This window comes from Cynocephalus volans, chromosome 9 (genome assembly GCF_027409185.1).
Source record: "Cynocephalus volans isolate mCynVol1 chromosome 9, mCynVol1.pri, whole genome shotgun sequence".
Taxonomy (NCBI): domain Eukaryota; kingdom Metazoa; phylum Chordata; class Mammalia; order Dermoptera; family Cynocephalidae; genus Cynocephalus; species Cynocephalus volans.
In genome coordinates, this window is record NC_084468.1 from 1557213 (window position 1) to 1584349 (window position 27137).

Sequence of the window (27137 nt, forward strand, 5' to 3'; positions counted from 1 at the left end):
TTCCCCCTTCTTAGCCAGCCATAGTGGATCGGGCCCACCCGAATGACCTCATTTTAACTTGATCACCTCTGAAAAGACCCCACCTCCAAATAAGGTCACGTTCTGAGGTGCTGAGGGTTAGGTCTTCAATATATGTACTTTTTAAAACTAATAAACTTAATTTTTTTAGAGCACTTTTAGGTTTGTAGCAAAATTGAGCAGAAAGTACAGAGAATTCCCATATACATCCTGCCCCCACAAATGCATGGCCTCCCCCACTATCAGCATCCCCCACCAGAATAGTTTGTTATAATCGATGAACCTATGTGACACATCATTACCACTGAAAATCCAGTTTACATTAGGGTGCACTCTTGGTGTTGTACATTCTATGCGTTTTGACAAATGTATGATATGTATCCACCATTATAGTATATCATACAGAGTATTTTCAATGCCCTAAAAATCATCTGCACTCTGCCTGTTCATCCCTTCCTCCCCAACCCCTGACAACACTAATCTTTTCACTGTTTCCATAGTTTTACCTTTTCCAGAATGTCATATGGTTGGAATCATACAGACTGTAGCCTTTTCAGATTGGCTTCTCTAACTTAGTATTCATTTAAGTTTCTTCCATGTCTTGACATGGCTTGACAGCTCATTTAGCTCTGAATAACATTCCATTGTCTGGATGCACCACAGTTTATTTATCCATCATCTACTGAAGGACCTCTTGGTTGCTTCCAAGTTTTGGCAATTACAAATAAAGCATCTATAAATATTCACACAGAGGATTTTGTGTAGACATTAGTTTTCAATTGATTTGGGTAAATACCAAGGAGCATGACTACTGGATCATATAGAGTATGTTTGCTTTTGTTAGAAACTGCTGAACTGTATTCTAAAGTGGCTGTACCACATTGACAAAATTTTGCAAAAATTTTGCATTCCTACCACTAATGAATGAGTTCCTGTTGCTCAACATTGTCACGAGCATTTGTTGTTGTCAGGGTTCTGGATTTTCGCTGCTCAGTTAGGTGTGCCTCTACATAGCATCTCATTTAATTTGCAATTCCTTGACATGTGATGTGGAGCATCTTTTCATATTCTTACCTGCTATCTGCTGTCTTCTTTGGTGAGGTGTCTGTTCAGGTCTTTTGCCCATTTTTTAATCAGGTGGTTCATTTTCTTATTGTTGAGTTTTAAGAGTTCTTTCTACGATTTGGATAATAATTTTTTTTCAGATATGCCATCTGTAAATATTTGCTCCTAATATATGGCTTGTATTTTTATTCTCTTGACAGTGTCTTTTTCATAAAGGGTGGCCAGTTAGCACAGTTGGTTAGAGCACTACCTTGTAACACCAAGGTCAAAGGTTCAGATGTCCACACAGGTCAGCTGCCAATAAACAAACAAAAATTAAAGAATAAAAATTTCACAGAGCACAGTTTTAAATTTTAATAAAGTCCAATTTATCATCTTTCTTGGATTGTGCTTCTGGTGTTGAACCCAAAAAGTCATTGCCAAACTCAAAGTCTACTAGATTTTCTCTTATATTATTTTCTAGGAGTTTTACATTTTTATATTTATGTCTGTGATCCATTTTGAGTTAATTTTTGTGGAAACTGTAAGGTTTGTGTCTATTTTTTTTTTTTTTGTATGTCGATGTCCATTTGTTCTAGTGTCATTTGTTGAAAAAACTATCTTTTCTCCATTGTATTGACTTTGCTCCTTTGTCAAAGATCAGTTGACTGTATTTATGGGTCTATCTCTGGGTTCTTTATTCTATTCCATGGATCTTTTTGTCTGTTTTTTTTTCACCAATATTACAATGGCTTGATTACTTTGGTTTTATAGTAAGTTTGGAAGGAACATATCTTTTTTGGGGGGGGGACACAATTGAGCCATATCAGGACCAACACCTGAGATGGGGAAGAGATGGAGGCAGGATTGGGCAGAGGAAGAAGGGGAGCGGAACCCTCACCACCTTCTCTGAAGAGAATATTACTCATCAGAGTCCTGTCTTGGCAGAAGTGAACTAGCCTTGGTACCCCCACCCCCTTGTTCGCTGGATGTGGCTGTGAGGGAAGCACATGACCAGGGGTGAGGTGCCTCTCAGCAGCTGGAGGCTGGGCAGCAAGACCCTCCTTGAAGCAGGATGTGGCTGGTGCACTGGGACAAAGCTTCTCTCCTTGACCAAACTCTAGCCAGGCTCCTCTGAGCCCTCTTTTGACTAGGCCTCAAGCTTGGCCTATAAAGACTTGGACAAACACTAACGTAGACTCTAACAGCTCGAGGCTGCGTCCCTGCGATGATCCCTGCCTCCCTTAAAGTGCCCGACTGAGAAAACTCAGAGCTGCCAAAAGAAGGTACTGCCTGTTCCAGCAACACCTGGAGGTAGGGCCCTGTCTCCCGGCGCCTGTGGGAGGGTAGGGGCCTAACTTCCCCAAGCGCAGTCAGCAAGCTCCGTTGAGCCTCACGTGCACCAAGCCCTTCCCGCTTTCTGTAAGTTTTCACTTCCCTGCCTCTGCTGAGTCCCACGCAGTCACCTCTGTACACCCGAAGTCGTTCAGCTCACGCGGGCCTCCCCCTCCGCTGCACCAGTGCCTCCCTGATGGAGCCTATCCCGACTGCTTCAACCATCGTCCGGCGCTGTTCATTTGTGGACGTTCTCCGTGCTCACCGCACCAGCCCCCTGCCCTCCCGCATCCAGTGATCTCCCCAGGCTGGACCCTGCCCCCGGCCCAGCCCGGCCTCCAGAGCTTTCAGGGACGGGAGTCCTGCCTCCGACCGCGGGACCCCACGGCACCCAGACCCCGGCCGCGGTGCGGAGGCTCCACCGGGAGCCCCTTGCGTCGCCACGCCGGCCCGCGTCCGCGGCCTGCGGGGAGGCTCCAGCATCCGGGACCGGCGCGCGCAGGCGGGGCGCAGGGCCGGGGGCCTCGGGAGCGTGGGCCGCGCGCGCGCGCGCGCCGACGTCACGCCCGCCCGCGGCCGCGCGCCCTGACGTCACCGCGCGCGGCGCCCGGCCGCCGGTTCCGAGCTGCCCGCCGTCTGGCGAGGACGGCAGCGGGCGCGCCCGGTGCTCCTCCCAGGCGGCTCGCGGGCCCCACGGCGCGGCCCCCCGGCCCCGGCGCCCGGCTGCCCCTGCCGCCCCGGCCGCGCGCGCCCCGGCGAGGATTTGAAAAGCCCGGGCCGCGGGCCCCGAGCGCGGCAGCCAATCAGCGGCGCGCACTTTTCCCGCGGCTTCTGCAGCGGCGGCGGCCCCGGCGGCGGCGGCGGCGGCGGGCGGGAGGCGCGGGGGCGGGGTCGGCGCCGCGCGCGGAGAGCCTCGGCCTGGCCGCGCTGCGCCCGCCGCCGCCGCCGCCGCCCCCTCCCGCGGCCGGCCGCCCGCTCGCCCCGTCCCCTGCCCGCCGCCGCCGGAGCCGCCGCGCCGGGAGGATGCGACGCACCACAGGTCACTGGGGCCGCCGGCCCAACCGTCGCGGGCCGCCAACCGCCGGGGCCGGGAGGGTCTGGAGGCAGGGCCGGGGCGGCCGGAGGGGTCCCTGGGGGCTGGGGGCCCGGAGAGGGCCCCGGGGGGTCAAGGAGGGTGGGCGGCCTGAGGGCTGGCGGGGAGGCGTGAGGGGGGCCGCCAAGGCCTGAGGAGGGCCGCGGGGAGGCCTGAGGAGGGCCGCGGGGGCCTGAGGGCCGCGGGGAGGCCTGAGGAGGGCCGCGGGGCCAGAGGGCCGGCGGGTAGGGCAGGCGCCGGTGGCCCGCGGGCGGCCCGGCGGAGGCGGCTAACGGGGCCGGCGGGCGGGCGCGGCCATGTTGGGCCCGCCGGGCCCGGCGGCTGCACCTGTGCCCGGGCCGGCCGGGCGGCCGCCTTTGTTCCCGCGGCGCCCAGCGGGCCGTGCCGGCCTTTGTGCGGTGCGGGGCGCCCGGCTAGGGCGGCCGCGTGGGGAGGGGCAGGTCAGGATTCCGGGCCTCCGCCGGGGACAGGGGTCGGGCCGAGGGGGGCGCTTTTTGTTTGCAGAAGGTGTCCGGCGTTGACACTCGCGGCGCCCGGGCCGTTGGTCAGCGCGGGCGCGCCCCCGAGAGCCCGGCCGCGGTCGGGCTCTTGGCAGGTGGAGGCGCGGGTGGGCCGGGCGCGGGGACACCGCCCTGGGGGCTGTCGGGGTCCGACGCCCCCTCGCCCTTCCCCTGGGTTGCTCACTTCGCCCCCAGGTTGCAGACGTTGAAGCCTCTGGACTTGTAGAAATAGATCCTGGCGAGTGAATGGCTGGTTTTGTCCCGCTCGGAACGGTGGTTTAAAATCTCCGCATTTGAAAGATGCTAGTTTTGGGTTTCAATAAAAAGAAAATGCATGAGGGTGGTGTATAGGACCCGTTGCAGCACTAGTTTTTTGTCCTCTCTGTGTCCTGGACTGGGTTTGACATTCATGGTAAAACTTAGTATCAGATCTGATGTTCTGACATTAATAATTTGGGGGTAGATAATTCGGTGTGTTCGTGTGTGTGTTTTAACAGATCCTGAAAAGAGAATACTAATTCGATAAGGAGTGAGTTCAGAGCTAGGTTAGGAGTTCTTCAGTATTCCCAACCTACTCTTAAGATTGTCAAGGCTTTGACTTTTAAATGCGCTAAACACCAAGATCATACGTTGATTATTTTATGTATTTTTGATGAGCTTATCAACATGGAAAATCAACTAGGAACCATCCCACTTATGAAGCTAGGACTTTATTTTCCCACATATTTTAAATGTCCTAGTTACATTGTTTAAATGCGATGAGAGCAACAGTATTAAAAAAACACAGCTCCAAACAGTAACACGAAGGAAACGAGTTAGCACAACCCTTTCCTTGTGTACTTGATGTGTGCTCTAACTCCCCACAACCGGTGATGGTTCAAAACTAAACTGCCGACTGCAAATGAAGAGGACTCATGCCTCAAGCACGATCACTTTGAGTCATTTCCTTTTCTTTCCTTCCATTTTCTCAGTTGCCCAGCAGCCTTCATTTTTTGGGCCAATGGTTGGTAGAGTGAAGGTTTACTGCATGGTTTTGAGTTTGTGTAAGCTCTTGTGAAGAACTCTAATCTGTTCTGTACAAAAATCCTCCTCTCCTGATTGTATTACTTCTGATTCCGACAGTAAACATTCCATTTTAAGAGTGTCAGATAATTAACTTTTTGAATTTCAAAGGATGATGGACGATTTATTCGTATGTGTGCACATATATCATATTCATATGTAATGTGTAAACTAACAACTTGAAATTTGTGAAGATGTACAGAGGAAAACAATAAAGTAATAATAGGCTACAGGTGTGACTACTAGGCTTACTGTTTTTATGCAACTAGTTTATACAGGGCTGTTAAACCAGTACTTGCTGAAATGTGAGGAACCAAGTGAAGAGTAAGTCAGAATTGCACAGGTCAGGAGTTAGAGACCCTGTGGGTTAGTAGGAGGAGTGGGGTCCTGCCTTCTGTCTGTTTAGATGTCCTTTCCTTCTAGAAGTAGTCAAACTTTAAAAGGTTTACTCACATAGCAGAATGTGAACTAGTTACTTCCTTTTTAGACTTATGAGAAGTGCTGCTGGTGAGAGGATGGAAAACACTGTGATAAGGTGTAGCTGGCCGCTATGGGAATCCAAACCCATGACCTTGGGGTTATAAGGCTGTGCTCTAACCAACTGAGCTAACCAGCCAGTCTTACTCTGATGAGATGTGTGCTGTGTGAGATGTAGGTTTCTCTTCACCAAGTGAGAGCACATATAAAAGGATGTGCTAACATAGTGCTGATGTGTTAAGATGGCATAATTCAAACTTATTTTGCCCTGTCCTTTTTCATCTGGGCAAATAACCTTTCTACGTAAACACTTTAATCAGTGAGAACTGAGAACTGTAGACATAAGGCTTTATACTCCTATATTCTGGTATAGAGTTTTTTCTTTCCTTTTTTTGGGTGGACTGCTCACGGCCATAAAACGTATACAAATTTGGATAAGCATTTTAGTTTCTTGAGCCTTATTCTCCTATTTTGCCTGGCTGCAGTAAGTGTTCTTGTTCCTCAAATATGTGGTGCACTGTTCTGACTCCAGGCCTTTGTGCGGGCTGTTGTCAGGCATGGACTGCCCCTCCTCCATGTCTGAGCACAGACCACAATATACATTTTTTTCTTAAGTTGTAAGTTTACAACCTTTTAATCATCACTTGTGACCTTTCTCTCCTCTTGGATGAGCTCTTGGAGGTAGGATTCTGTCATCACTTGGAGCAGCCCTGCCTCTGCTGGTGCTTTCTCATGGCAGGCACTCAGTAAATGCTGAATAAATGGGCATATGACTCAGGGTAAACAACCCATTTTAATGCCAGCATCTGGCCTGTTTGCCTCTCTTTTTTATAAGTCATATTGGAGCAGAAAGAGACTCTCTGGGGAAGAAGCTGAGTATGGAAAAGAAGGGGCTGGGCTAAGGTCATTCTGCTTTAGTTGGGGAGCCAAGAGTGTGTTTACCAGGCAGAGCAGTTTCCTTTGCTCAATATAGCTAACTCAAATGTTAAATGAAAATTATCTGTGAAACATTCTAAGCATGAAAATACAGCAAATAATAGAACATGCCTATACCTACTGCCAAGATGAAGCAAGCATGTCTAACGTATCTCATTGCTAATTTCTCTGTATCACTGGGCAAGGTAGAAAGAATACAAAGTATACAGAATACTAAAGCAGGAGGTGACATGGAAGTTCCAGAGGATTAGGCTTATATTTACGAAATAGCTTTATGTGATTTGTTAATTTCTTTTTTTAGGAATGGTGATTTACAGTGAGCACCATGAGGAGGAAAAGGTTACCCAGGAACTCATCATTTTGCATTTGTCTGTTGGTTGCAATATGCAAGGGTACTTTAAAAAGCTCATGGAAAGATTTGTGTTATCTTTTAATTGTATTTTTCCACAGACTTTTCAAAGTACCCTCATAACTTTTAAAGGAGTTGATTGATTTGATGAAATTTGGTGTGCTACTTAAAAAAAAAATCAAGATAGACCTCAGATTAGTTTTGTTCTTGCACCTGCTCTCCTAAAACGAAATGGCAAAAGATGAGTTTTCAAAGTATTTTAAATTCTGTAATAATTAATGGTTTCAACAGAATATGCAAGGATAGAAATTGCAAAGTCTTGGTTGAGCCATTTGATGGCCTACAACTCAAAACCCTGGTAGTGAGACTATCCTAGTGGGTATATAGAAAAGCAGTGTGTTTTTTTCTTTCAGGAAGGAGTTGGGACCTCAATTTTTAAGTTGACTGGGTTGGCATTGAAAGAGTTGATGGTATGAGTTAAATTTGTTATGCTGCTAGAAGGTTTATGTGTATTAGCAACGTTTTCATATTTTAATGGTTTTCATGTTTTTGCTGCTACATTATGGAGGCTGACAGATCAGAAAGCATGTTTCTGACTCCAGTTTAACTACCTTCAGTCAGTTCCCTACACACTGCCTGTTCTTTCTAAAATACAGATGTGGTCCTGTGAGTCCCCACTCTTTCAGGTCTCATTGCCTTTGGGGTTCAAGACCAGTTTCTTGCTGGGCTTTCTGGCTCTCACTGCACTGCTTATTTTGCCCTTGCCTGAGCTCTTCAGCCCATCTCTTTCTGCCATGCTTTTCCACTGGACCTTTGCATGGTCAGTTTTTATTACTTTCTCCTGCCCCCATATAAGCAAACCACCCGTCCATCATGTGTGCGTGGGTAGGGTTGCTTTTCCTATTACTTCCCTTCTGTCAGGTCTCAGCTTGGACCTCACACTAGAACACCATCCCTGATTGCCTGCCTATTTGGGGAGGCCCTGGTAGTATGTCCAAAGCACTTTGTGCATCCTCTGTCTTGCACAGTCTCCCTCTCAGTCTGCTGCAGCTGTCTCTTGCCTGCCCTCGAGCCCTGTGGTCCTGCTGCGTCCGAGCACTGCCCTTACTGCTCTTCCTGGCTGGCATGCTCTCCCCAGGTGCCTGCCGGGCTTGCTCCTCATCCTCCTCCAGATGTTTGCTCGCACTTCTCCTCAGCACTTTCCCTGACCACTAGTTTAAAACACTCTGCTGTGTGGAACTCCCTGTCTGCCTTAGCTTTTTCTCCACAGCACTTATCCTCTGACATTCTGTGTGTGTCCCTGACTGCATTGAGACACATGTGAGGGTGGGGACTTTTCTCCGTTGGCTTTGATTAATGCTATATCCCCAGTGCCTATAACAGTACCTGAGTGATTGTCAGGCATTCAGTGACCATTCGAATGAATGAGCTTTCAGTCCTTTGTATGATATATGGGGTAGGGTTTATGTCCCAGAAGTTATGTGAATGAAGGGGAGTGGTGGGAGCCCGTTTGCTGTGGTGTGAGGTTGGAAAGGTGGAGGGCCATGGGCTGGTGGCAGAGGTCAGAGAAGAGGCTTGTGAGCCAGTACCAGCACTAGAGAATGGTGGCCTTACCAAGGCACAGGAGGTGAGGGTGGGGAAGAGCAGATAGATGCAAAAGAAGGAGCCAAGGCAGCATTGATGGGGCTGGGTCACAGCATGGGAGGGGGCATAGAAGAGGAGAGAGGTAGCCTGGGTGATTCTAGTATTCACATTTGAAAGATTGGGTAGTTGGTGGCACTATTTTTACATCACTGTGAACCAGTGAAAGAGAATGTGGGCCTAGTTTTTGATCTACCTATTTATTCCAAAAGGAAGCTCTGATCTTACCTACCTGCCTAAACTGCGTCCTTGGTGCTTCGCCTTTCGCCTGTAAGAGGACACCCTAGATCTTGAGCATGGCATGTGGTCCCTGCCTGTCTTTCTAGCATCTTCTCTGGCCAGTCCCTTGTGGTTGCTCCAAGATCTCGTCATGCTGTCTGCAGCTTGTTAGGAGCCATGCTCTGTCCCACAGATCTTTTTGCACGTGCTGTTGCTTCTTCCTGAGTTGCCTCATTCCCTGTTGCTGTGCTCTCAGGGCTCAGTCCTCATCTCTATGAAGCCTTCCCTGTTTCCACCAGTGTTGCAAACCTTGTGCTCATGGCACTAGGTGCATGTGTTTTACTCCTGAGTTTGTTGTGCTTTGTGTGTGTTAGGTCCGTTGTGACAGCTGGTACATTGCACCAGCTCTTGCGCCAGCCTCCTCTCCAGGTTGTGAGTTTTTCATGGTAGGACCCCCTGATTTGTCTTCAGGGCCTGGATGTGGAAGGGACTCAGTTAATAAGCAGAGATAGCTTTTGGTTATTATTCTGTTTTCCTAAGGATTTTTATTTCACAAAAACATGAATTCTTAGGTTTTTTCTTTAAAATTAAAATATGTGTTAGAAATAAGAGCTTTCTTTGTTGCATCCCCCCAAAGATTTGAAGTCGGCGCCATCTGTGTAGAGCTTTGCTGTATGTAGCTTTGAGCAGTGTATCTTTCTTTACTTCATCTCATTGAACCCTTGCAGCAGGAAACTGAATCCCAAAGATGTTAAGTAACTGGGGCTAGCTGGTTGCTTTGTTGGTTAGAGTGCAGCCTTATAACACCAAGGTTATGGGTTTGGATCCCCATACTGGCCAGCCGCAAAAAAAACCAAAACCAAACCAAAACAAAAAGGTGTTAGGTAACTGACCCAAAGTCACTAGACTATATATATGTGGTGGAGTTAGAACTCTTGCAGGGCCTTTGATTCCATACCCTGGGAACTTACAGTTCTGTCCCTCAGAGAAAATTTTAACATACAACTGTCTACATGTGGATGGAAGAGTGGGCCATTATATTTTTGTCCATCAGTGTGGCAGTGTACTTCTGACATTTCTTCGTTCATTGAGTATCAGCTGTGTGCCAGCGGTGAGCCAAAACCGATGTCCTTTGTCCCATGGAGTTTATAGACCTGTGAGGGGATGTAACGGGAGAGAGAGTAGACAAAAGATCATATCTTTGAAGAACCTGTGAAATACTCTTGCCAAAAAAAAAAAAAAATCAAACCTGAATCTGTTCAAGCTTCCATGTTTAACAACCAATTTACAGGAAATATGGGGGGAGAGGAACACACTAAACTACACCACAGGGTTGCCATTGACAAAACTCAGAACATGGGAAACTGTAAGACCAGTAACCCATTCTCTTCAACAAGGAAAACAGAGAAGGACCTGTGGATGACAAGGGATTGGAGGCACATTAACATTATAACTGCAGTACGTGGGGCTTATTTGCATCTGTGTCAGGCCCATACATGACTACTGCTTATGATATTTGAGACAATTAGAATTTGGAACACTAGCTAGATTTGTTATTAAGGTTTTTTTTTTTTTTAAGCTGTGATAGTGGTTTTGTTATGTTTAAGAAAAGAATTCCCACCTTTTAGAGATATATACAGATATTTACTGGTGAAGTGATACACAATCTGGGGTTTGCTTCACAGTCCTGTAGAAGGAGTGGGTGAGTGTGTGATTAGATCAGGGCTGGCCTAGGTTGAGGGTGGTGTGGGTACATGGGTTCTACCTATTCTGTCCACCCTTATGCGTATTCAGAATTCTCCATAATGAAAAGCAAGTCATGAAGGAAAGATCTAGGTGTATCTAGTAGGGATGAGATTGATACTGGAGCAGAGAGCAGAAAGGGGCTTGGATGTTAGCTCAGTGGGCAGTGGGTGTAAATATTCAGATGGAGGGAAGAGCCTGTGCAAAGGCCCTGTGATGGGAGCAGAAGGAAGCCTGGAGTGGCTGGAGCAGAGAGTGAGGCTGCAGAGGCAAGGGGTGGGGTAGGGTGTCAGGCAAGTTCTTTTAGGCTCTACCAAGTGTTTTCATCCTAAGAGCAATGTGAGGTCCTCCAAGCGTTTTAAGGGGTAGGTTGTGCAACCTGAATCCATTTGCTTTGGAAAGTGTGTTCCCCAGAGACCTCCACAGCTTGAGTTGGTGATGGGGGAGGATTAGGGAGAGTGTGCATGGGAGACCAATTTGGGGTTACGCTGTCTGTTCAGGTTGGAATCTTTCCATTACCCCTGCTTTGGGTGCCTGGTAGGATTGAACAGCCCTTCCTCCTTGAAATTCAGTGTGATTTGCTTTGACTAATGAAAAGTGACATGTCACTTCTGAGTGGAAGCTCAAGAGACATGAGCTTTATCACATTCCCATTTTCCTGTTTCTGATTGTGGAAACAAATGGACGTATAACATAAGTAAGAAAGAAACTTTTGGGTTGAGCCAAGTAACAAACAGATTTGGGCTTATTACTGCACTGTAACCTAGTCCTGTGGTTCTGAAAGTCTGGTCCCCAGACGGGCAGTATCAAATCAACCTGGGAGCTTGTTAGAAATGCCGATCCTCAGGTCCTGCCCTAGACCTGCAGAGTCATAAGCTTTGGAGGTGGGTCCAGCAATCTGAGTTCTAACAAGCCCTTCATGTGATTCCGGTACCCTCGAGTTGAGAACTACTGCCCGGGAGTTTCCTGATTGACAAGCCAATTGGGAAACTGTAGTGTTAGTTCTGGTGAGAGATCTTGGTGATTGGCTGGTGTTGGGATTGTGGGTTTGGAGAGAAGTGGATGGGCATAGCTAGGAAGGATTTTAGAATACAATTGATAAGGCATGTTGTTTGGGATAGGAGAGATGCAGGGGAAGAGGTGTCAGTGATGACCCTAAGTTTCTGTCAGAACCAGATGGGTGGAGGTGCCATTTACTGTCCAGATAAAGTATTCTGTTTTGTAAGCATTTACATTTACTTCAGTTTCAGGGTTCAGAAACAAGAGAAAGCCCATTAAATTTTAAAATTTTGGATATGAGTGTAATCTTGCTGTGACATCTGTCACTCCACTGATTGCCAGTGTTGATTTGGTTGATCTGGCTGTCTAGGCAGGTGTCCCTTTCCTCCCTCACTGCTCCATGTGCATCCCTCCCGAAGCTGTGTGCTTGGTGGAAGAGGACGACTTTCCTCAAGGACCATTCTTTGATCAAGGGTGTATGAGTAGCTGTGCTCTGCTGCTAGAACCTCCAAGCAAGCTCTCAAGAAATTTAAAAAATTTATTGACATCCTTTGCTCAGATAGTTTCTCATTGAAGCCCACATTGACAACCCCCCAACCCCCATTTAAAATTGTGCTCCCTCTGCTCTCCTGCTCCCCTTTGGCTGATTATTTTATTCCATAGCAGTGACCACCTTATTTGGCGTTCCCCACGCTCCCCTCTCCCTTGAGTGGAAACTCCACGAAGTCAGGGCACTTGCTTGTTTATGTCTGCATCTCTAGAGCCACGTGGGTGCTCAGTGTGCGTGAGCTGTAGGAGCTGCGTGGACGACTGCTGGGGGTGGGGCTGGACGGTGGCAAGGAGGGAATGCAGCCAGCCTGGAATCCTCAGGTTTTGGTCTGGGTGACACCTGGATGTTGTTGAGTGCTGTCTGGTGTCTGGGTGATGAGTGCCCTGCAGTGTTCCTCCTGCTGATGACCCTAGCTTCTTTTCAGTTCACATTCTTCCTCTGATCGCCTGGCATGGAGGCATGAACTGGCACGAGAGCATGGAGAAGTGTGTGTAGCTTCCCTCAAGTGGGAAGGAAAAGTGACATTTCAGTAGAAGTAGTACTACCCACAATGAAAGCTTACAAAATGAGACTACTGGGAAAGTTGCATGTGGGAAAATTGTGTTTTTTTCCTTTTTGTTCTTTATCTGAAATAAATTGTGTACCTTATTTGTGGAAGATGTTAGGATTATATATCATGTTTACAGCTTACTGGGTTCTTTTCTGTTGAGTTCTGAAATCTATTTTAAAAAGTGTTTCTTTAAAATTCAACTCCTTATAACTCCTTTGAAACAACTAATAGTGATTCTTATTTGTCCAGTGTCTACATCTGGAGGTTAAGTTCGTGGCTGCTGTAGGGATCTCAACACATTTGTGGATTAAATCAGTAAAGGGCAGCAACAAGGTATTGCCAGTGCCCTGTTGTCAGGCTCCTGCTGTGGGTCCTGGGAATATTATTGAGGGCTATCTACTGGTTCAGAAGAAAAAATAACAAATTATGGGTCATTACCTTCTCTACTTCCTTTGGGGAGGTGGCCCTGGTCATTATTGTAAGCTGATAAACTTCTGAGATAAAGAAATCTGTGTCTCCATGGCCCATTAGCAGTGAAAATGTCCTGTATTTTAATAAGGTCTTGTCCTTGCTCTACATTTCTGCCTCTGGTGGAGTCCCAGGTGGCTCCTTGGGGCCGAGCATCATGCTGGGGTATGGAGGTGTGCTGGGGGGTTGAGTGGAGCTGCTGGCTCCTCCAGCCTGGCCCCTGTTTTTGGCTGTGCCTTCTTTGTGAGTTACCCTCGTCTCACAGGAGCTGTTACTGTTCCCCTTCTCTGCTGCTGTCTAGAGACCTCTGAGCTGGTTCCTCAGAGTTCCCTGATCCTGGCGCTTCCTTGCTGCCCTCCTGCCTCTGACTGTGAGTTTTCCACGGTGTGGGAATGAAAAAAAGAAACTGAGCAGAAACTGAGTTGTGAGTTCCAGCTTGGAACTAGAAACAGAAAATATTATTTTCAAAGATGTACAATTTCTTTCTTTTTTTTTTTTTTTGTCTTTTTCGTGACCGGTACTCAGACAGTGAGTGCACTCGCCGCGGTGGGAGCGTCGCTGCGCTCCCAGCGCCGCACTCTCCCGAGTGTGCCACGGGCTCGGCCTAAAGATGTACAGTTTCTTGACACATTATTATGACAAAATAGAAAGCTTAATTATTTTAAATAATTTTATGATCAGAACATAAAATTTTATGAAAAACTTGTATAATACAGACTTTTCTGTATTATACTGTAACCTCACCAACCAAAATGTTTAGGCATATTTCCAATTTATCTTTTCCTTTATCAAACTGAGACATGTAGACTAAGGACAATTTGCTGTGTGAGGCTCGTAATCACAGGGGACAGTCCTCTGCCCCGCTCTGCCTCCCCGTTCCACCAGGGCAGCCTCTTTGCTCTTTCAGCTGTTTCTGTTGGTTCTTATCTGTACTTTAAAAAAAAACAACTTGCCCATTTCACTCCTTTTAGAACTTTCAGATTTATGTGTTACATATTAAGTGTCATCTGTGGAAGATGGTGATGATTTAGCTTTCTTACCTCTCTCGCTTCCCATTTCCCCCTCCCCACTTCTTCCTAATATTGTGGTGTTTTGGTTATCTTTCCAGCACTTAATGGCTGAAAACACAACATTTATTTGTTTGCAGTTTTGTAACTTGGACATGGTTTGCCAGGGTTAGCTTGTTCCTTCTGCTCTGCATGGTGTCAGCTTGTTTCATTCATGTGGCTGACTGTTGGCCACTCCCTCTCCCAGATGTGGGCCATCCCATGAGGCTGCCTGGGCTTCCTTGCAGCATGGTGGCTTGTTCCTTGAAGGAAGAAGTGAAACCTACTGGTCCTCTTGAAGGCAAGGGCAAGAACTGTCATGGCATTGCTTTTGCCTTATTCTGTGGTGACAGCAGCCACAGGGCCAGGCCAGACTTCAAGGGTGTGAAGAAATAGATTTCACCTCTTGGTGAGGAGAGTGACAAAGATTTGTTGGCCATCTTTCATTCACCACACTTTTGTTCAGCTAAGCTGTACATTGACTGATGTTTACTTTCTTTTACGACTTTTTGTTTTCCTGGTAGTTAATTTTTCTGTTTGCTTAGTTTTCAATGCATCTATTACTAATTGAGCCCAAGGTTTTCCAAATGAACTGTATAAAGAGCCTTTTGAGGGCCAGCCCGTGGCTCACTCGGGAGAGTGCGGTGCTGGTAACACCAAGGCCATGGGTTCGGATCCTATGTAGGGATGGCCGGTTGCTCACTTGGGAGAGCGTGGTGCTGACCACATCAAGTCAAGGGTTAAGATCCCCTTACCAGTCATCTTTTAAAAATAAAAATAAAAATAAATAAATAAATAAATAAATAAATAAATAAAGAGCCTTTTGAGATGTTCAGTTACACAAGATCTGTCAGTTCTGTTTTTTTCCCTCAGTGATCTTCTTCCAGAGCTGTTTGTCCCCCTGCTCCAGACTGGGCTCCTGCAAAGGCTGCCTCACAGCTGCACACGTCCTCTTCTGAAATGGGACTTCTGTGTCTTGGATCTCATGTCCTCCTTGGTTTACCTTCATGTTTGGTGATACCCCTTCTGGTAGTTATCTTAAAATGTGTGCAAAGCAACAGTTTCTGAGACCTTATATGCCAAAATTATCTATTCTGTGCTAATTGATACCTTGACTGGGCACATCATTTAGGTCGGAAATAATTTTTCCTCAAAATTTTGAAGACTTTCCTTCATTACTTTTGAGCTTCCCGTGTGTATTTTCTCTTTTAAGAAGTCTGGTGCTATTCAGACTTTTCATTCTCTGCATGTGGCCTGTTTTGCATTTGTCGTGCTGGGCACTTGATGGGTCTTCTCAAGCTTTTGATTCTGAGACGTCTTGAGTTATTTATTTCATGTTTTTTTATCTTCTGTTTCTTTGTGGAACTCCTGTTATGTGGATGTTTCATTGGCACAGTCTTCAAATTTTCTTTTTTGTCTTTCCTGTATTTCTCTTTTCCTTCCTTCCTCTTCCTTTTCCTCACTTCTTCTTCCTCTCCCTTCCTCTTTCCCTTTTCTTCTTTCCTTTCCTTTCCCCTGCTCCACCTTCCCCTCCTTTCTTTTCCCCTTTCCCTTCCTCCTTTCCTCTTCCTCTTCCTCCCTCCTCTCCCTCTCACCTTTCTTTTCCCTCTTCTTTCCTGTCTCCCTTCCTCCCGCCTTTCTCTTCCTCCTTTTGGCAAGACTCTAGGAGTCACATAGTATCTGACTGTCACTTTTTGTCCCTTAGCAGTTATGGAATGCTGTTATAGAAAGTGCCATAATTTTTTTTGAGAGTGCTGTAATTTTTAATTATTTTGAAAATGTTTTTACATGTTCATAATGTTCCTTTAAAAATCTAAATAAAAACTTCAAATAAGTTATATGTACATGCTTCAGAATTAAAAAGTATGGTCTATCACTAAAAGTTTGGTCTAAAAATCTCCTTACTATCCCATTCCTCAGCCACCAGATTCACCTCCTTAGAGGCAACTGTGTAGCCAGAGTTAGAGTATACTTAAGTAACAGTGTGTGTGTGTGTGTGTGTGTGTGTGTGTGTTTTAACTACAAAAGGGAGTGTACTTATCTCTGTACCTCCCATTTCCTGTATTGTGTGTTCCTCCAAGTTCCTAGTTTTTTGGGTTTTTTTTTACCATCAAACTCTTGTCTTTTATAGTAGGTTTCCCTCAGATACCTCTTGTTTAGATGGAATCTGAGGGGTAGTCTCTGGGTGTGGGGACTTCATGGTCAGTACCAGTAGGTGCTTGCCCTGGGTCCTGATAGGTGTCTTCTGACTGGCTACCTGGACGGGCTAAGAGTCTTACAGTGCACTACTGGACTTTTGTGTCATATTGCTGCTTTCAGAGCCCCTCCCATATTAGTTGTGATCCCTCCGATGTACCCTGTTCCTAGACTGTACCTCCCGTTTTCACTGCTAGGCCGAGGAACAGGGCCAGGGCTGTGACTACACATTATGTGGACTTTAAGCCAATTCTTTAGAGTTTCCCATTTTTGGAGCAGATGCCCCTACTATATTCAGAAAATTATCTTTATGCTTTAAGTATGTTTTAGAGGGAAAATAGGCAACTTAATATGTTTAATACATTTCCCGTTCAACGAAAGACTGGACTCTTTTTGGACTGACTGTTGAGCTCAGTTGGTTAGAATGCAATGTTATAATACCAGGTTCAAGGGTTAAGATCCCTGTGCTGGCCAGCTGCCAAAAAATTTTTTGGACCTTTTTTTTTTAACAGTGATAAAATATACTTTTATTTACTTTGTTGAGTCAGAGGGTTGTAAAAAGTAAATGTCAGGCAAACAGAAAGGTGCTTTAGAAATCCAGTTACCTTGGAATTGATTTAAACGAAGAGAAAAAGGTCATAATATTTTCATGCAGTACATACTTGGTTATTATTTATTTATTGGTGGCTGGCTGGTATGGGGATTGAATCCTTGACCTTGGTGTTATCAACACCTTGTTCTAAGCAATTGAGCTAACCTACCAGCCCCATACTTGATTCTTTAAATAACAATTGTGATAAATAGAAGAAAGAATTAAAGAATGCTGCACTTGTGACCCATACAAAACACCAACATTTTGAGTGGTACATAAATATCTCAAACACTTTTTGAAATACTGTAGTAGCCAATACATAGAGGTATGCCTTAGGTAGTATAGGAATGCAGTTTAGAAAAGAAATTTAAAAAAAAATCACACTGGAATTACTCAATTTCTGTAAAATCACTGAGCAAAAAAAGCAGCATTGAACTTCCATATTGATTTTGCACACTTTTTAAAATTTGCTCAGAAGTTTATTAGGATTACTAGGGTTAACAGGGAAAGAGGCAGAGCTTCTGGGAAGGGGACAGGAATACCACAGTGGCAAAGCAGCCTTGCATAGACACCGAGGCGGGCTAGTGGGCATGGTGGGATGATTTTACACACTTCTGTATGGTACCTTGACTTAAGTCCAAGAGCAAATGTTAAGACTCTCTATTTTTGGTAAACAACTGCGTGATAAACTTAGATGACTTTTCCCCTTGATTTTACCTGGGAATGGCCTTTGCAATTTTTTATTTAAAAGAGGACAGTTTTGGCACTTTTATACTAATGTCACCAATGTAAATATTTCTTGTGATCTCAGGAAGATTCACATTCTTTACAGCTGATACAGCTCAGGCTGAAGCTCCGCTGATCCAACTTCAGATTTCTCTAGTTTATTTTGTGCAACAATTTGTGTAGCAGTCTCATTCATGTTGGTCTCCAATATAATTTCCCCCATAATCATTTCTGCAAGAATATTGTGAACCTTGTCTTTGTGGAAAATTAAATCTACTTCACAGACATTTTCAAAACACTTGTCTAATGTTTTCATAAATACTTGAATTAGATCCAAAATGCCAAGTTCACTTTCTGAAGAATCCACACAGAAGACAAAATATAATGTTGTGTAATGTCTATAAATCAGTTTGTTGTCAGATCCTCCAGTTAATTAGATTTAACTACATAAGTTACAGTAACTTACACAGCTTGAAACCGATTATCAGAATTCTCCTTCTAGGAAATTACTAACATTTCTGTCTCTCTTAGATACTAAAAGGAAAGTCTCCCCGATGATTTACTATTGCATATCTTCGCGGTGGGGCTAGTGGAACTTGGAGAGCCTCACCTTCCTGTGGTTGTGGAAGACGAGGATCACTCTGGTCATGGCTGGGTGGGGGCAGAGGTGGCCACAAGCCTCACCTCCGGATCCTGTGATCCTTCCCCAACCCTGACTTTTTTTTATTGAGATAAAATTCACATAACATAAAGTTTGCCATTTAAACCATTATATAGTATACAATTCAGTGTTTTTTAGTATATTCAATGTCATACAACCATCACCACTATCAATTCCTAAACATTTTATCATCCCAGTAAAAAACTGTGCACTGTGAAGCAGCAGTCACTTTCCATCCTCCCCTCAGCCTCTGGCAACCATTCTATTTTCTGTCTCTATGGACTTGCTTATTTTGGACATTTCACATAAATGGAATCATACAATATGAGGCCTTTTGTTTCTGGCTTCTTTCACTCAGCATAATGTTTTCAAGGTCCATCCATGTTGTAGCATAAATCAGTACTTCATTCCTTTTTATGGCTAAATAATATCCACTGTATGGATAGACCACATTGTGATTATCCATTTATTAGTTGATAGACATTTGGGTTGTTTTTGCTATTTTGAATAATGCTGCTGTGAACATTCATGTGCAGGTTTTTATAAGAACATGTTTTCAGCACTTGGTAGATACTTAGGAGTAGAACTGCTGGGTCACATGGCAACTCTTTTTGAGGAACCACTAGACTTTTCCACAGCAACTGCACCATTTTACATTCCCATGAGTGAGTGGTCCATCAGGAGTCCAGCAATTTCACGTATTACACTAAGAATATACAGAATAAAATAGAAAAAAACCCCAAACTAATTGGGACCAGAGAACATAACAACCTTATGTATAAGTGTAAATATAAGATTGGAGTTGAGGGAGAGAGAAACAGCACAAATGGGTTAGCCTGAAGGGCTTATGTGGAGACTTGCCTGTGGCTCCGAGTTTCTTTGCAGCCAAAACAAAAAAGGAAGCAGGTCAGTTATAAAGTCCTTAGGTTTTGTAGGTGAGTTTCTGCAGGAGAAGCAAAACTTGTGCTGTGAATAAATTCTAAATTTTATAGAATAATTTTATTAGATTTTCCAGTAACGGAGTTGTCAGTGCCATTGGACCCTGTTCTGTAGCTAACTCTTTGCTGATTCCATTATTTCCTTCATAGAATTGTTTTATATGAGGACAGAGGTTCTACATTCTACCATCATTCCGTGATGGCAGGGCCAAAGTATATTTCAGGTAGATTAGTGTAAAATGTTAGAAAATGAGGGAATTTTAGGGGTGTGTAAATTGTATTTGCAAATGTGGGTTTTCTGTTTAGGTCTCTCTTCTGCCTCTGGAGGAACAGCTCTGGGGAATGTTCCGAAGCCCTTACTGCTGTCCCAGTGCTGAATCACCTCCCCAGGGTGATTCTCTGCTAGGGTAGATTCTCAGAGGGATCAGGATGGCTACAGCTGACATCTAAGCTATAGGGGTGGGTGGAGGCGGTGAGGCCTGGTGAGTCCGAGGCTTTAAAGCCCCGTGGAAACCAGCTTTGGGGTGCACTCGGCCCCAGTCTAAGAAGGGAAGACCTTCCTGCCTTTCTCCTCTCCTCCGCCCAGTCATTCTCTGTCCCTAACATGTCATGTCTGTATTTCTTAATTTGTCTCTGCCCTCTACACTGCAAGCTCTGCAAGGATAAGGAATGATTTATTGTTGTGTTTCCAGTGCTGGAACAGCCTGGAGCTCAGTGGGTGGTTGTGAATGTTGACTGCTGCTGTCCAGCCCTTTCCCCTTCTTTGCTCCCTCCCGTCGTGTTGGAGACTCCCCTCTATTCCATGTGGTCCAGTCGGGGCTGTTCAGCCTCCCCAGCCACTTAACACGTCAGGTCGTAATGTGTATATCTGTGAATGTGGACAGTTATATAACTCCTAGATACTTATTGAAAAACAGCAACATGAAGCTTAACTCTTCCCACCCCATTCCTGCTCCCTTCAGAAAACCGCTGATAACTCCTGGTTCTTAATTTCTGTTCAACCTCCATATTTTCATTTTTCGCTCTGAGTGCTCCCAGTGATCATATGTTATGCTTGTAATTTTAACACATTTTAAAAGGAAAAAATATTTATGAACAAGAGAAATTCTTGAGTTATTAGTCTTCCTCTTGCAACAGTGTGTCTTTTATAAAAATTTGATTAAATCACCTTCCCCAGCTTTGACATCCCCAACACATCCTTTCTGCTCTTTTTGTCCTTGTGGGTTTGTACTTTTTTTTTGAAATTCCTTTACTGTCATTTAAATTGGGGTTTCTGGAAGGAGTATAGATAAATATGGGGGGGGGGAAGCCTCACGTTTCTTTTGAAATATAAAAGTTGTTTCAGAATTACCAACTTGCCCCTCCTCCCCTTAGGTTTTGCATCCTGTTCTTTCCTTTTGGGTTTACATTCTTGCTCAGATACTTCCCAGCATTTCTTTCCTGAAGGCTGTATGCACTAAACTTCTTAGTCTTTGCGTGTCCGAAAATGTATTTTGACTCATGTTTGAACACTGACTTCTATTCTTCCTCCACCCAGCCCCTTGTAACCTTTAATCTACTTTCTGTCTCTGTGGATTTGACTACTCTAGGTATCTCATATGAATGGAATCATACAGTATTTGTTCTTTTACGTCTGGCTTCTTTCACTTATCATAATGTCCTCAAGGTTCGTCTGTTTTGTAGCATGTGTCAGAACTAACTGTTTTTTTAAGGCTGGATAATATTCCATTGTATGACGGATAGGCCACTTCTGCTTATCCATTCCTCTGTCGATGGGCCCTTGGGTTGCTTCCATCTTTTGGCTGTTGTGAATAATACTGCTATGAATATGGGTGGGCAAATATCTCTTTGAGTTCCTGCTTTTAATTCTTTTGGGTGGAAAGAGTGTTTTTTACCATTTTTTTCGGTGCTACAAACCCAGCACCTAAAAACCAGTGTCTACCATATAGTAGGCACTCTATAGATATTTGAAAGAATGAAACACGAATGTTATATATCTTAATCCCTCGTAAATATTTTTCATCTCTTTATCAGCTTTTCTCCTGACGGAGATTTGTTCAGCTTTATCTTCTAACCTATTATTATATTTTTAGCTGTGTCTAATCTGCTGTATTAAACTCAACAACTGAGTTTTTTATTTCATCTCCTGTTTTTCTTTCCCAGGCCTGTAAAGAATGAAAGCAATAATTTCCTGTTCTTATTCTGTAGAAGACATTGGATATTCACTTGCACCTGTCTCCTTGGGAGTCTCCCACTGTTGGTGAGGAGCTGCGTGGTCTGGCTCCTGGTTTACTTCAGCAAGGAAGTCTTCTAAGTGGGTCTCCCGAGTGCTCTGGACTGTTGAAACTCTCCATGAGCGGTTTCCAGGTTGCCTTTGTAGGGCCCTGCCAGTGTCACTCTTTCTAGACCTGTTCTGACATAATTTTCTTGTTTCAGGATTTGGGACGCCACAGCTTTCTGGGGCACAGGCTTGGGGTTCATGTTTCTCAGGGGTGACTGTGTCTCACCAGTGGCTTCTGGTGGGTGTTTGCTGAGGGCCAAACCCTGGGCTGCCCGGGATGGAGGGAGAGTCAGGTGATGGGGACAGTGTGATAGCAGACACTTGCCTGGTGATGCCTTCTCTTCCTCCTTAATGTTGAAACCTATGAGGTTGATCCTCTGTCCCTAGGACACACAGTGAGGATGAGCGGTGGAGTCACTTGCCCAGGGACCCACAGCTTATAAGTGACAGAGCTGAGATTCCCGCCTAGGCAGTGGCCTCCACTCTCTGTGCCCCTAACCACTGCAGCCAGCCACTCTCTGCAACTCTTCTGACCTGCTGCAGGCTCTGTCCAGGGAGCCCAGTGAGACCCAAGCCCCTGCTCTATGCCTCTGCTCTGTATTCTGGCGGCCAAGCTCCAGCTCTTAAAGCCTGGGGTCATGCCATGGGCACACTGTGCCCTACAGGACTCACACTGCTGTTTCTTCTTCTTTTCTAGACCTGGAGATTTCCTTTTTCTTGCTTTGAATTAGACAACGTAGGTAATGTTTATTCTTTAAAACAATATTTTAGCCATCTTCACCAGAAATCTTCTGTAATCTGTTAACTTGGTGACAACATTAATAGAGTTCCTGGTATTCAATCATCCTTAAATTTCTAGGTAAACCCTCTTTGCCCATGTAACTTTTAAGACAGTAACTGCTGGGTTTGGTTTATTTCTGTTTTGTATTGTCTTTTTATAGTCATACTTGACTGATCTTGATCTATATATATATTTTTTAACTGTTATTTCTAGTTTGGGTGTGAGGGTTACGCCAGCATTGCATAATGTTTTGGGAAACTTTCCATCATTTTCTGTGTTCTATGTTTCTGTCATCTTCTATGAATAACTTAAACAATAAATGAAATATTTATGTGATGAATAATGCACGGCACTTTAAAAACTTGAGCTGTATTTGTAAATATCAACATGGGAATAAAGGTATGTTGACTGATGAAACTGCGGAGCAAAAGGTTTAACATGACAGTGTTTGTAGAAATGCACACCGTGTGCAGCAATTCTGTACTGATGGACACATACTGTAGACTGGGAGCACGTGTGGTAAATTTATGATGGGGATTGCCTCTAGGGGGAGTAAATGGAATTTATACTTCGAGAATAAGGTAGACTTCATCTGCATGTATTTTATTCATTCACTCCTTATCACAGACCTGTGGAGGCAGTGCCTACAGGTTGACTGCTTGTGCTGGAGTTTCCATGACACAGGCATGCCTTCCTTATGGTGATGTGGGGTGCAGGCAGGCAGTCTGACCAGGCAACCCTCCTTCTCGTTCCTGGGAGCCCCCCGAGGGCTGGCTGCTGACTTCTGCTCCTGGTTCTCAGGTCTGGAGACATTGCCTTAAAACAGGAGCACCACAGAGCAAGCCCCAAGTACATGTTTGTAGTTTTTATTTGCAGTTCTTTTTTCTTTCATGTACAAAAGACTAGAAGCAAACGTGGCAAAATGTTAAATGTTGTCTTTCAAGGTGGTGGGTACATTAGTTTGTCCCCTTGTTCTTCATACTCTTCTGCATTAAGAGCTTTTGCCCTCCTGCCTTCCCAATCCAAGAGTGGTTGTTCATGGAGTGGGTGGCAAGGCTTGCTAGTGAAGTTCTGTGGGCTTAGCAGTTTGTCCACTTTTCTTGTTTAGCTATTGGGCTTTTCAGGTTTTCTGTCTCTTGGGTTAGTTTTGGTTAGGTTTTATATTTTTCTTGAAATGCCAGAAAAGGCAAAAGGTTTTTCTAATTTCTTTGTATAACTTTGGTAAAAAACAAAAACTTTTAGAAAGACAAAATCAAGTGGTCAGTGGCTCGTGGTACTGTGGAGGAAGCTAAGGTGAGTCCTCTTTGGAGGGACCATGCTTTATTCCACAGGTGACCCTAGGGAGATGAGCAGTGCAGTTAGGTTACGAGTGACAAACAACACAACACAGAGACCAGCAAGCTCCGTGACTGAGGACCCCCCGTACCCCAAAGAGCCCAACAACCAGTAGAAATAGACCTACAAAGACCAGGTATTTAAACTAGATATGTTATGTTTAATATGTTCAAGGATTTAACAGAACCTTGAATATATCAACAGAAACAAGCAATCATGAAAAGTATGGTTCACACACAGGTCGTGATTAACACAGACCTAGGCTTGGAATTAAATCTGGCCCTGTGACTTCCTAGCCATGTGACTCTGGGTAAGTTCTAAGAGAAGCCAGAAATCTGAATCTGTGTAAAATATCCCCAGCATTAATGTTGGCAACTAACTTGTGTTTATCTATCTATTGGCTCTAGTTCTTTGCTTTTTTTTTTTTTTTGTGGTCGCTCTAGCTAGGACCTTTTGATATTGTTTCACAGAACAGTGAGGCTTGGTTCCTTTTTTTTTTTTTCTTAATTTTTTTTGTTTTTTAGACTCGATCATTTTTATTGATCTATTTTCAAATTTTTCCACTCTTCTATCTATTAGAAATATATGCTATTAAGCCCATCCTTTGATTTTTTAAATTTCAGATACAGTATTTCTCAGTTACAGAATTTCCTGTTTTTCTGTTGTAATACCTAATTTATTCTTTCATTAGGGGTAATTTTCTTTTGTCTTTGAGCATAGTTAAAATAGATGCTTTGAAATCCTTGTTTGCTGAATTTCAATATTTGGACATTTCAGGGTTGGTTTCTGTTCTTTCCCTGTCTTTTCATATGTTTAGTAATTTTGTCCTGGATTACGTCCTGGATATTGTGAATGATGTGTTACAGACACTCTGCATTCTGTTGTGTTCCTCTTGAGAGTGGACTTTGCTTTGTTTCTGTCCAGCAGTAGCTGGGATCTCGTTTCAGTTCTTTTATTAAAAATTTTTTTTTTCTGAAAATGATGTTGTTTTTGTTTACGTACTTGTATTATTAATAATGGATAGTATAATACATTATATGAACTCACATTTGCATACATGTTTAGTGCATGTCACTATACCATCGCTTATTTTTAAATTGTTCATCTATTAAAGGCTGAAGAAATATATTCTAATCTCCCATTACTATTATTCGTCTGTCAATTTTTCCTTGTGTCTTCAAAACCTTTTTATTATATATATTTTGATATATATTTGATGAGCAAAGTCTTAAATTTTATTTTGGGGAGAGAGCAAAACATAGTGACAAAGATCTTGGTTTCTAAAGCTGGACTGCTTGTGTTCAAATCCTAACAAGCTTTCTCATTTCAGCACTTTGATGAGCTAGGCTGCTTGGAATCTGCCCCATACATGTGTCAGCCTGGAATTTGGGCAGAGTTGTAATGAACAGATTGGGGCTCCCCTTCTGGGACCCTCTCCTTTTTGAGGTTCCCTCCTTTTACATCTGCTCTGGTTGCCTCAGACCCTCCTCAGGCATAAAAGTAGAAATGGAGAAGTTCACCCTGCACTGCTCCTTTTCTTTCAAGAGTTGGCTTCCATCCGTTTTCTTTCTGCTTTTGGTTGCTTTCCAGCATGGCTGGGTTTTTTTATGTTTTGTGCAGGGTTTATAGTTTTTAACCTGTGGGACAGTTGGTCTGATATGAGCTGGAAGAGGAACCTACTCTTTTTTATTTTTATTTATTTATTTATTTTTTTAATTTATTTTTTATTTTTTTGCTGTAAACCTACTTTATTTATTTATTTATTTTCATTTTATTTTGTCGATATACAATGTGGTTGATTTTTGTGGCCCATTACTGAAACCTCCCTCCCTCCTCCCTCTCCTCCCTCCCACCCAACAATGTCCTTTCTGTTTGCTTGTAGTATCAACTTCAAGTAATTGTGGTTGTTGTATCTTCTCCCCCCCGGTTTTGTGTGTGTGTGTGTGTGTGTGTGTGTGTGTGTGAATTTATATATTAATTTTTAGCTTCCACCAATAAGTGAGAACATGTGGTATTTCTCTTTCTGTGCCTGACTTGTTTCACTTAATATAATTCTCTCAAGGTCCATCCATGTTGTTGCAAATGGCAGTATTTCATTCGTTTTTATAGCTGAGTAGTATTCCATTGTGTAGATGTACCACATTTTCCGTATCCACTCATCTGATGATGGACATTTGGGCTGGTTCCAACTCTTGGCTATTGTAAAGAGTGCTGCGTGAACATTGGGGAACAGGTGTACCTTCGACTTGATGATTTCCATTCCTCTGGGTATATTCCCAGCAGTGGGATAGCTGGGTCATATGGCAGATCTATCTGCAATTGTTTGAGGAACCTCCATACCGTTTTCCATAGAGACTGCACCATTTTGCAGTCCCACCAACAATGTATGAGAGTTCCTTTTTCTCCGCAACCTCACCAGCATTTATCGTTCAGAGTCTTTTGGATTTTAGCCATCCTCACGGATGAGATGGTATCTCAGTGTGGTTTTGATTTGCATTTCCCGAATGCTGAGTGATGTTGAGCATTTTTTCATGTGTCTGTTGGCCATTTGTATATCTTCCTTAGAGAAATGCCTACTTAGCTCTTTTGCCCATTTTTTAATTGGGTTGCTTGTTTTTTTCTTGTAAAGTTGTTTGAGTTCCTTGTATATTCTGGATATTAATCCTTTGTCCGATGTATATTTTGCAAATATTTTCTCCCACTCTGTTGGTTGTCTTTTAACTCTGTTAATCGTTTCTGGAAGAGGAACCTACTCTGATACACCTTTTAACAAACTATTGTGTGGGTCAAACTACTTTTACATGTGTTTTGGTGTTAAAAAGTCATCTAGTGCACATAAAGCTAACCTGGACCTTGGGGTTGTTTTAAATTTGTTCCTTTCTTCCTATGTCCTCTTCCTCAGCTTTCTGGCTCTTCTGTGGAAACTGTGCATTGTGGGTGCCAGTAACCACCATGTGCTGTACACCAGGTTTTCTCCACCTCGGCACTGTTGACATTTTGGGGCTGATAATTCTTTGTTGTGGGGCCATTCTGTGCATTGTAGGTTGTTTAGCAGCATCCATGATCTCTACCCAGTAGATGTCAGTAGCAAACCCCAAGTGGTGACAACCAAAAATGTTTCCAGACAGAGCTGAATGTCCTGGGGGAGCACAGTTATACACAGTTGAGAACTGCTCCTCTACGTCCCTGGGCATCTCCGGACCTTACCGTTCTCAGCTTTCCCTAGTGTCTGATGCTGTTGGTCACTGCCTTCTCAGAGGGGTCTCCTTGGGATCTGGGATTGTGCACTCTTGCTAGGTGTCTTCCCAGCTGGAGTGGGTGCCTGCCTGTTCCTTATTCCTAGCTGTCTTTTGGAGCTCTGGCCCCTTCACTGGGTGTCTCTGATTGGGACTGTAGTTTCACAGTGAAGACCCAACATTACCACACTGCAGCTGAAGAGGTCTTCCTAAAACTGCCCTCCTCTGCACTTGGGCCTCCTGTGGCCAGTGCAGGGTAGTGGCTGTTTTGTACATGTTGCAAAGCAATGCATGCTATGGCTCAGCAGTATTGCCTTGACTAGTTAGTCTTCAGGTGATACCTAAATAAAATTTAATGCTT

The 27137-nt window shown here is 44.2% G+C and overlaps 1 protein-coding gene and 1 pseudogene across 1 annotated transcript in view; one reads left to right on the forward strand and one right to left on the reverse strand.

The window, feature by feature from the left end:
- The first annotated feature begins 3354 nt into the window (after positions 1-3354).
- Positions 3355-27137, forward strand: part of NSD2 (nuclear receptor binding SET domain protein 2) — an 89800-nt gene continuing 66017 nt past the window's right edge. Inside the window, exon 1 of the mRNA XM_063107294.1 lies at positions 3355-3436. The gene's annotated coding sequence lies outside the window, so the exon portion shown is untranslated. The remainder of the gene's footprint in view (positions 3437-27137) is intronic.
- LOC134386488 (AP-3 complex subunit sigma-1-like) lies at positions 17559-18193 on the reverse strand (annotated as a pseudogene).